This window comes from Ochotona curzoniae, unplaced genomic scaffold (genome assembly GCF_017591425.1).
Source record: "Ochotona curzoniae isolate NIBS_2020 unplaced genomic scaffold, NIBS_Ocur_1.0 contig_1482, whole genome shotgun sequence".
In the NCBI taxonomy this organism is placed as follows: Eukaryota; Metazoa; Chordata; class Mammalia; order Lagomorpha; family Ochotonidae; genus Ochotona; species Ochotona curzoniae.
The window spans coordinates 7,357,783-7,366,736 of record NW_024465100.1 but is presented as its reverse complement, the minus strand read 5'-3'; the positions used below and the strand labels follow the sequence as shown (position 1 = coordinate 7,366,736).

General features: G+C 42.5%; 1 non-coding gene across 1 annotated transcript; it reads right to left on the bottom strand.

Moving 5' to 3' along the window:
* Positions 1-7,937: 7,937 nt before the first annotated feature.
* LOC121148439 lies at positions 7,938-8,101 on the bottom strand. Its single transcript, XR_005882557.1, has one exon. It is a non-coding gene; the product is annotated as a U1 spliceosomal RNA (small nuclear RNA).
* Between the last annotated feature and the right edge of the window lie 853 nt (positions 8,102-8,954).

The window sequence follows — 8,954 nt, the reverse complement described above, 5'->3', positions numbered from 1 at the left end:
TTTAAACACTGCAGCAACCACACTGGGTAGTGGCCTCAGTTTGAAACGCTACCACGCCTAATTAATGTCACCCCAGAGCCCTTGCAGATGATTAATAGGAAAGGTGGCAAAAGTCTGAGTGTGAGGCAGAGGACCGAGGATTGAAACAGCTCAGGAAAACACACTGCAATACAGAGTCACCATCCATCTCGTACAGCGAAAAAAAGAAAAAGCTCCTCAGAGCTCAAAATGATTCCGCTCATGGACTCTCCACCCAACTCCATTCAAATTAGCCCGATTTAGGCTTAAACACTTCTACTCTGAACTTGACCGTCTGAGGTTTGTTTTTTGGGGTTTTTTTTTGTTTTTCTTAAAGAGTAACGGCATTGTGCGCTAGATCTCTGCACCATGTTGCATGTCTTCCCACGATCGTGGTCAGACCGAAGTTTGCAATGAGAAGTAACTATTAAAAATAAATAAATAAATGTGTGTGGGGATTAAAGTCCACATTTTGAAATGTCAGTAAATACAGTATTTGTATGACAGATCATAATGACTTGTAAAAGGCAGCCATATGTGTATCAAGCTCCCCGTCTTCCTCATGCATCTTTTTTTCTTCCCCTTAAAAATCTTTGGAGCCTAAAGAAAACAGCACAAAATGAAAACTATCACTCTATTTGTGGGACTCCGAGTAAAAGCGGAAGTCCTCAGACCATGGACTTCTTCCCTTCAGCTCTCACACGGCTGACACCTCAAGACAGTCAGGGCAGTAGGAAGACCGAAGAAAAAGAAATGCAGGACAGCACGTTCGAGTCAGTTGCTCTAATGGACTCCAGCTTCCCTATGTAACAATGCCTCAAGGTAGTTTGCTGGGGTTCTTTCACAAATAGCGCCATTAACAGAATTTTACATGCCCAGGTCACTTCACTTTGATCCTAAAGAAGTCTTAAAAGTGTGCCAACAACAGTCTGGAGGCTACCTCTGTGACAGACAGACACTTGTCGGGAGAAGCACGTCCCTGCCACAGCAACAAAGCCTGCAGGACCACCTCAAACAAAGAACAGGGCCCTGGCTAATCCACCCCAGAGTTGCAGTGTTTTCAGAGTGCAAACACAACAATGAAAAGGCCAGCAGAGAATTTTCCTAGGAGAGCGAGCCCCTGCTAAAAAGTGACTAAGTACTTAATGGTCATCACAGACCTCCAAATTTCATGCTCCCACGTACATAAACTGCATGCCCAAATGTACTGAAATTACATCTCAGGCATAAGCTTTCTTTTGTTTCGATGCCAGTTTGTAAGAGATCTTTAGGTGAACAAAAGCGTGTCTTTACAATAACCATCTTTCTTTAGAAAAAGCACGCAATATACTTTTGGGATGCCAAATCACACAATAGAGAGAGCCAAATAATTCCAGCGAGGTTTGATGAGCCCTCAGCAAATCCCACAACAATTCTAGTCACCTGTCAATCAGGAAGTACCACATAAAGGACTGTACGGCATCGCTACTGTCTCACCTGCGAGATTCCTCGTGGTTCACTTGAGATTTTTAAAAAATATATATAATGAACGCATTCAATAATTGTTTGAATTGCTGCTGTGCATTCTGTCATAAATGGTTTATGGATAACCATCAATTGGTCCTGCTCATCAGTCTAACAAGTTCAATGTACGACGTAGAGCAAAGGATGACTATTTATTTAACAGCTCTTGGCAGGAAAATTTGTTGCATGCCACAACTTTACAAAGAACATTAAAATCAATGACAATTTATAAACCAAAGGCTGGGAATTATGCTTTGGATTCCCATAATTCATCAGAATAAAGCTGTCAGATACCTTTTATTATAAATTAATAACATGTTGTCTGAGCCCCATGGTACAGATGTTTCACCAGTTCAGTACTGACATCTAGTGGACAATGAAAAATATTCCGCTTTTTCCGACTTGGGCTTTTTCCCTTGATCCACTAAAAATGTGTGTGGCTCCATTAATCCAAAGTTTTTTTATCACGCAAGAAGCCAAGTGAGTTTTAGTTCTGTATATTTGCATTTGTGCCAACAAAAGAGTCACATGATCAAGCTCTTAGTGGTGAACACTGGCAGCGCAAACATACCTCCTCTTCCTTTCATGTTATGAGCTGCTCGTTAAACTTTTTCATACTTAATCACTTAAAATTCTGTAATACTAAGTTAACTTATCATTTCTTAATTATTATTTTATTTTGATAACCTTTACACAGTTGATTAGGGCGCAAAGGGTAAAGGGCTACAGGAAAGTGGGTAAGACTGTTCCCGCATTCTCTCTTTTTTTTTTTTTTTTTCTGCATCTGGGAAGAGGGGAGATAAAGGAGAAGCCTCCCAACCATCCCAGCATCCCTGATGTGGGGCATGCTCTGAGGGCACTGCTCAAGTCGTTTTGATAGTTTAACGGTTCTGACTTGCTGCCGATCTCACCATCCCAAACATGATGAAATTTCTCCAGAATCCACTGGCTGACACAGTTCGCCTTAGAGTCTCCGTTTGTCCAGACTTTCATTGCCAACACATGGCTGGGGTAGCTGATCAATTTGTTCTGTCCTCTGTCCTCTGTTGTGGTACCAGGTGGCTTCTGCAGGTTCCGATGGACTGCCATATCCTCCATGTGCATGGTATACTGTCTACTGCTCCATCTGAGCCCTGAGGAGGCTCAGCCCTGACACATGCACTCCATGGTCAGACACTGGAACCTGCACTTCTCTTCATGGTTGGGGTTCTGAGATCAGCAGTTCAGTTGGAGGGATCCGCAGAGAAACTTCGTCTGAGGTGATCCCAGACCTGATTCTTCTGTATGCTTGTCTGTATAGGGTCTGGCACATTGCGTTGCTTCCATTAGCTTATGCATATGCTGGTGGTTGCAATTACTGGGTCAGTTGTTTCCAGCCCTGCCTTCCAAATGAATCAAGGGTGTTGCAGTCCAGCCCGATCCTGCCCATCACGCACTTGGCCCTCACGCAAACCAGTGAGAGCTGCAGCCTCGTCAGAGCAACCTGCAATAGCCCCCACCATGTCTGCCCGCTGCCCTAGTTCCCATGCTTGCCAATATGTGCAGCAGACTGGTCTAGTCTGTCCCAAATTAACTGTTAAAGCATCAAACTTCCAACCCAACTGTTCTCAAAAAAAAAAAAAAAAAACAACATTCTCTAAAACAAGCATTCATTTCAACTACCGGATTCAAATCTATGACTCAGCTTATTGTGAATGTCCACTCCCACATCACTGGGACTCACTAATGTTCCATCCGTTAGGGGACAAGGCTATTTTGCATGTGCTATTTGTGGATTTTTGTCCTCTTACAGAGTGAAGTAATGTACTCAATAATTCATGCACTTAATTCCATGGTCATTCTTCTGCCAATCCCAAATTGAAAAACATCCTTCTACACACACTAGCAACCTTTAAGTTACACCACCTTGGTAAAGATCACCATGAAACTTTTTATACCTGAGGTATGGGACTAATCTGAGACTCTCTGAATGTCCCAGGATTCCTCATCAGGACCCAGGCTGCACACAATTCTCCCAGTGGGTAAGGACTGTAAGCAGCAGTATAAAGATGCTGTCTTATCAGCACACATGGGTTACTGTCACAGTTCTAGTCCCAATTTCCACTGCTAGCTAATGTGCACCCTGCAAAAGGCAGGTGGTGGCAGCTCAGGGGCTCAGGTCCTTGCCACTTATGTAAGAGACCTGCACTGAGTCCCTGGCTCCCGCAGCCTTGGTTACCGCAGGCATCTGCAGAACAAGCACACAGAAGATTGGTCTCTTCCCCTCTCTCTGCCTTTCAAGTAACTGAAAGTGAGTTTGAAAATTGTTGAAGAAATCACTTAAAATAAAGTAGGCATATTGCTATATTCTTAAAAGTGCACTTTCTTTAGCCGCTTTTGAAATTTAAATTGCCTGAAAGGGAAGAAATGCAGTTGTGTTACCATGTGCCTGCTAGACACCAGCACCATGATAGGCACTATGCATTAAAGACTTAGTGGTATGTAAGTCAAAAGTAAACATCACTATTTCAGTCTGATGCACCATAAAAGGAACATGGATGGTGTGCTCTAGGGCTGACTTCATGCTGACATCTCCAGGGAACAAGAAATGATCCCTCTTTTCAACTGGAGCCACTGGGAGTTAACACTTGAAACCACCAACATCCTGACCTGTGTCACTCCACCTCACCACACCATAGAAGGATAATACATGAAACCACTTTACAGATCTGTGTAGTTTATATAATTTATTTTAGATAACTGTGGAAGCAGTGCATTACCATTCTTTCAAAGGGTCTATGTGGTTATTACAAAGGTGAATAAACAAAACAGCAAAGAACCCCTCCCACAATAAAAAGAGGTCAACTTCAGGTGTTTCTCTGGAAGCAGGGTGTAAACCTACTTAAGGTATACACCTACAATTTTTACAGAGTAACACAAAAGGAACTACTTCATATTTTTATGATTTCCTTATTGAAGAAACACTTCACTACCTCAGCACTGAAGTGTTACCTGAGCATCTTTCTAAAAGACCTTTGGCAGTCGAAATAAAGACAGTGCATAAACAAAGACAACTGAGCAGCATTTGGCCACTAATTTGCCGTCTCAATGGAGGGTCTTCAGAGTATGCAGAGACAAATTTTACACTAATTTCTAAACTCTGTGACTATCCCAAATACAAAGATCCAGTGTAGGAGTAGAAGCCTCATGAGAGTGTCTTAAATAATAAAGAAATGGGTTGAATTATTAAAAACAATACTAATATTTCTTGAAGCAGAAAAGATCACAAGAGGAATGCATAGATTCGGGAAGACCAGAAGGCCCAGGCAACTCTACCCCGCTTGAGTGACAGCCCTTCTATACAAATGAGTCAGAGCCCAGGAGCACAGAGAGAACCACAGACTTGTGACAGACACCTCCCCTGATCAACATGGGGCCAAGTTCTTGCAGCTACAGTTACTTTTCCCACACCTTCTCCTCACCCATAGTATCAAAGGCCAGAGTAGACAGAATCATCGCACACTAGACTCCAAAGAACCTCAAAATGTGCTTGATTCAACTCTGCAGGCTCAGGCAAAGAAACTAGCCTTGGAGCGATTTCAAGGGCAGAAGCTGGAACCGAGTATGCGGATGTCGTGTGGTAGGAGGTCGCCAGGCCTGGGATTGTAGGAAGGCATCAGGGCCAGAAAGAATTCACACAGGAGGCTAGGGGAAGCTTAAAAAAATCAAAAGACTATCAGGTGATATGGGACCCGGGAAGGTCTGTCTCAGAACTACAGGAACAGGAAGCTTTGACATTTCTGAACAGATGAAGGACTCATGCAACATCAGCCTTCATGTCCAGTGTACATGGGTGCAAATTAAGGCAAGCAGCACAAAAGAGTGTGACAGAGCAAGGCAGATGCGTCAGTTGATAGGGACCCAGCATAGAGAAAAGGCGGCAAGCTCCTAATGAAGAGCATGACCTCAGCCCAACTGTCTGCTCCTTGAAAGGGACATCAGAGAGGATGGTGACTCTCAGGCTTACAGATGCTACAAGGACCCACAAAGACAGGACTTAACTCAAGCCCAACAAAGTTGATGGGTGTGGGTGGTAGCTGGAGCACCTGGACGAGGTGATGAGTATATGATATGAAACAGCCTGAGTTTCAAGGGGACAAATGTGAACAGAACCTAGGCCAGTCTAGTGCACTAATCGTACCACAAAGCTCATATTCAGAAAGCTCTATACATGGACACACATCGTAGAAACTACAACTTGATAACCTAAGGCCATCCCACGTTCCTCCTCTCTGTCACTTCATCGCTTATTGTCTTTCCACCACCAATCTCCAATATGTACACAAATTATTTTCCAAGTAAACTCACTTCTGCTTATTTCAATATATGCTCTCAAATGTTTACCTTAAAATGACATTTCTTTAAAAACCAAGGCACATCTTAATGTCCATGCCTCATTGTAATATGCTTTAGTTCTGCACATCCAACTAGGGACTCCAGAAATTACAAGTGTGTGGTGAATTACAATCAGTCTGTTCTTCACTAAGAATCTTAACTCTGAGGATTTGGAATTCTCCCTGGCCACATCAGATACTACAATTTTACTGTATTTCCAAATTTAGGAAAACTAAGTAAATGATGAGTTCTACTTTTAAAAAAAGATTCGAAAGGCAGTTACACAGAGAGAGGAACAGAGATCTACCATCCACTGGTTTGTTCCCCAAATGGTCACAACAGCTGGAGCTAGGCTAATCTGAAGCTGGGAGCTGCTTCTGGGTCTCCCATGTGGGTTCAGGGGTCCAAGTCCTTGGGCCAACCTCTGCTGTTTTTGCAGAGCAAAATCAGGAAGCTAGATCACAAGTGGAGCAGCTGGAACTCGAACCAGTGCCAGATGTGATGTCAGAACTGCAGGCAACAGCTTCATCAACTATACCATAGTGCCAGCCCCTGAATCCTGCTTTAAATGACAAGAAATGAAATTATATCTATAGAAATTTTTAGCTAAGTAATTTTGGGTTAATTGGTGATTAGCAAGAGAAACAAAGTGGTGTGTTTATAACTTAATGGAGTTAATCAATAATTTAAAGTTCATTTACTTCACTTAACTCTCTTCTTCAATGTGTCAACAACTTTTATCTTTGATTTTCAGAATAAAAAAAGCCATCCTATTACGTGGAGAAATGGGAGAAGGTGGGGAGCCAATTGAAAACTCGAGCAGCTCTCTGTGTATTCCTTTTGATATTTTATCAGTAAGGTTTTAATAGTTAACAAGAACCACATGTTGATGTTACGTGATAGTCCCAAGCAGAGATATCAATGACTGTAACTTAGGAAATAACTAAATATCAACAGTGAGAGGACCTCCAGGATGGTAAAAAAGAACATCACAGAGGGGGGAAAATGAGTTGCTGGCCAATATGTAAACAAGCATTTGACTCTGTTTATTTCTTCCTTCCTTCAATAGACTGGAGAATTGCTTTGTGCCTCATGGCTCTCATGGTCCAATTTAATATCTTCCTGTTTTTTAGGAGGTGGTTTATGTAACTCATTGGAATATCTCCAGGAAGAGAATGAGAGGGAGAAAAAAAGCACAGGAAGAGACCAGACAGAAGGGACAGTAAGCCTTCGCACATGACAGTGCTCTTGCAGGAGCTCTTCAATGTCCCTAGCTCCACATCACGTTCTATGAAAAACATTATCAAAATAGTGAGCCCTGATCAAACAGATGGGTATTGTGCTCCAAGATTAGTCCATGAAAATAATAGCTGTACACAGTTCTCTAAAGTCTTGCATTTATTGTCACATCTGACTTGATCTCTTTGAAGAGTAGAAAGCCAGTCAAGAAAACATGAAGTCCATTGACAAAGTATCTATTCCTTTACACACTGCCACAGCCCATCTGCTGGCACACCTGGCTGGTAGTCTGGCTGGAGCCCTATGCCTGTCTGTCGTACTTCAGGCCCTACAACCCCCTGAGACGTCTTCTGCTTCATGACAGAGATGTCACTTCTCACTCCAGAAACCAGCAAAGACTCTCTAAGGAGCGGTCCACTGTGAAGAGCCACCTCACCTTCCTAGACCCTTATCCGCAGCCTGGCATGAGTACCAGGTTTACCTCTCAGGAGGTGACATCTAAATGCAGAAATCCCCAAGCCAGTCTTGCTTCCCACCTACAAAATCAACAAAGTTTCTCTCCTGTATTACAGGTGAATTTATACAGATTGCTCTGTAAGTGGCATGTTATTAATCTGCCGAATTCTGCATTGTCCAGGTTGTTTAGGAGAGCTGGGATGGAGTTTTGCTCACATGTGCTTTGTTTCTTAAAATTCTCTAATACAGGGGCACGCATCATGATGCAGCAATTCAAGCCACACCTTGGGAGACACACCCATCCCACAGAGTTTGCCACTGAATCCTGCCTATACTTTCTTTTTTAGTAGGGGTGAGCATGGACACAGTCCCCCACTACCACAAACTATGCAGTCTAGTTTCCCACGTTTGGGGAAATTGCAGGGGTCAGCACATCCCAAGTACAATGGATGAGCCTCGCCCTGGGAAAACCACCTACGTGATCATGGTATCTCCCCTGTCAAGCAAGTATAAATCCTGCCTATACTTCTGATCCAGCTTCATGCTAACGTTCCAGAGGGGCAGCAGATGATGGTTCAAGTACTTGGCTCCCTCCCACATACATGGGAGACTTGGATGAAATTCCTTACTCCAAAAAAAATAAAAAGCAAAAAATAATAATAAAAATAAATTCCTTACTCCAGACGTTTTTTCTATCTTGACTAACCTGCTGAAAAATTTAGGGGATAAACCAGACAATAGAAAATCAATCAATCTCTCTCTCTCTCTCTCTCTCTCTCCCCCTCCCTCTTTCATTCTCTCTCTCTTCCTCCCTCCCTTCTCTTTGACCCTTGCTTTTTTAATACATTCATTCAATCAACAAAATTTCAGTATGAGGAAGTGTCAACAAAGATGAATATTTGTACCCAAAGACATCTGGGAGGACATTTTACCATTTTACAGATCTATTTAATAATTACACAATAATCTTAGGATTTCTCAAACTTTAAATGATGTGTTCAGAGAAATTAATCATGTTCTATGCTGCAGAGAAATATGAAGCATGAAATTTTCCTGATTTATTCTTGTTATTTTAATTCTGAGACATGGCCAAAACAGATGTTAAAACCGTTCACCTTTACACCCTCAGTATCCTCCATAAACAAGCTGCCCTGCAATCTTTGTCTGCCATCTAAATTCATTAGGGCCCCATTTCCAATCTCTTTTCTCACACTGAGAAGATGGATATGGAATGAGGAATAGCAAACATTTTCTGTGAAGGTCGAAAAATGTTGGGCTTGTGGACAACACAGTCTCTATCCCAACTAGAGACTCCACTACTGTAACAACAGTGAGCCACAGAAATGAGTTGAGTATCAGGACTG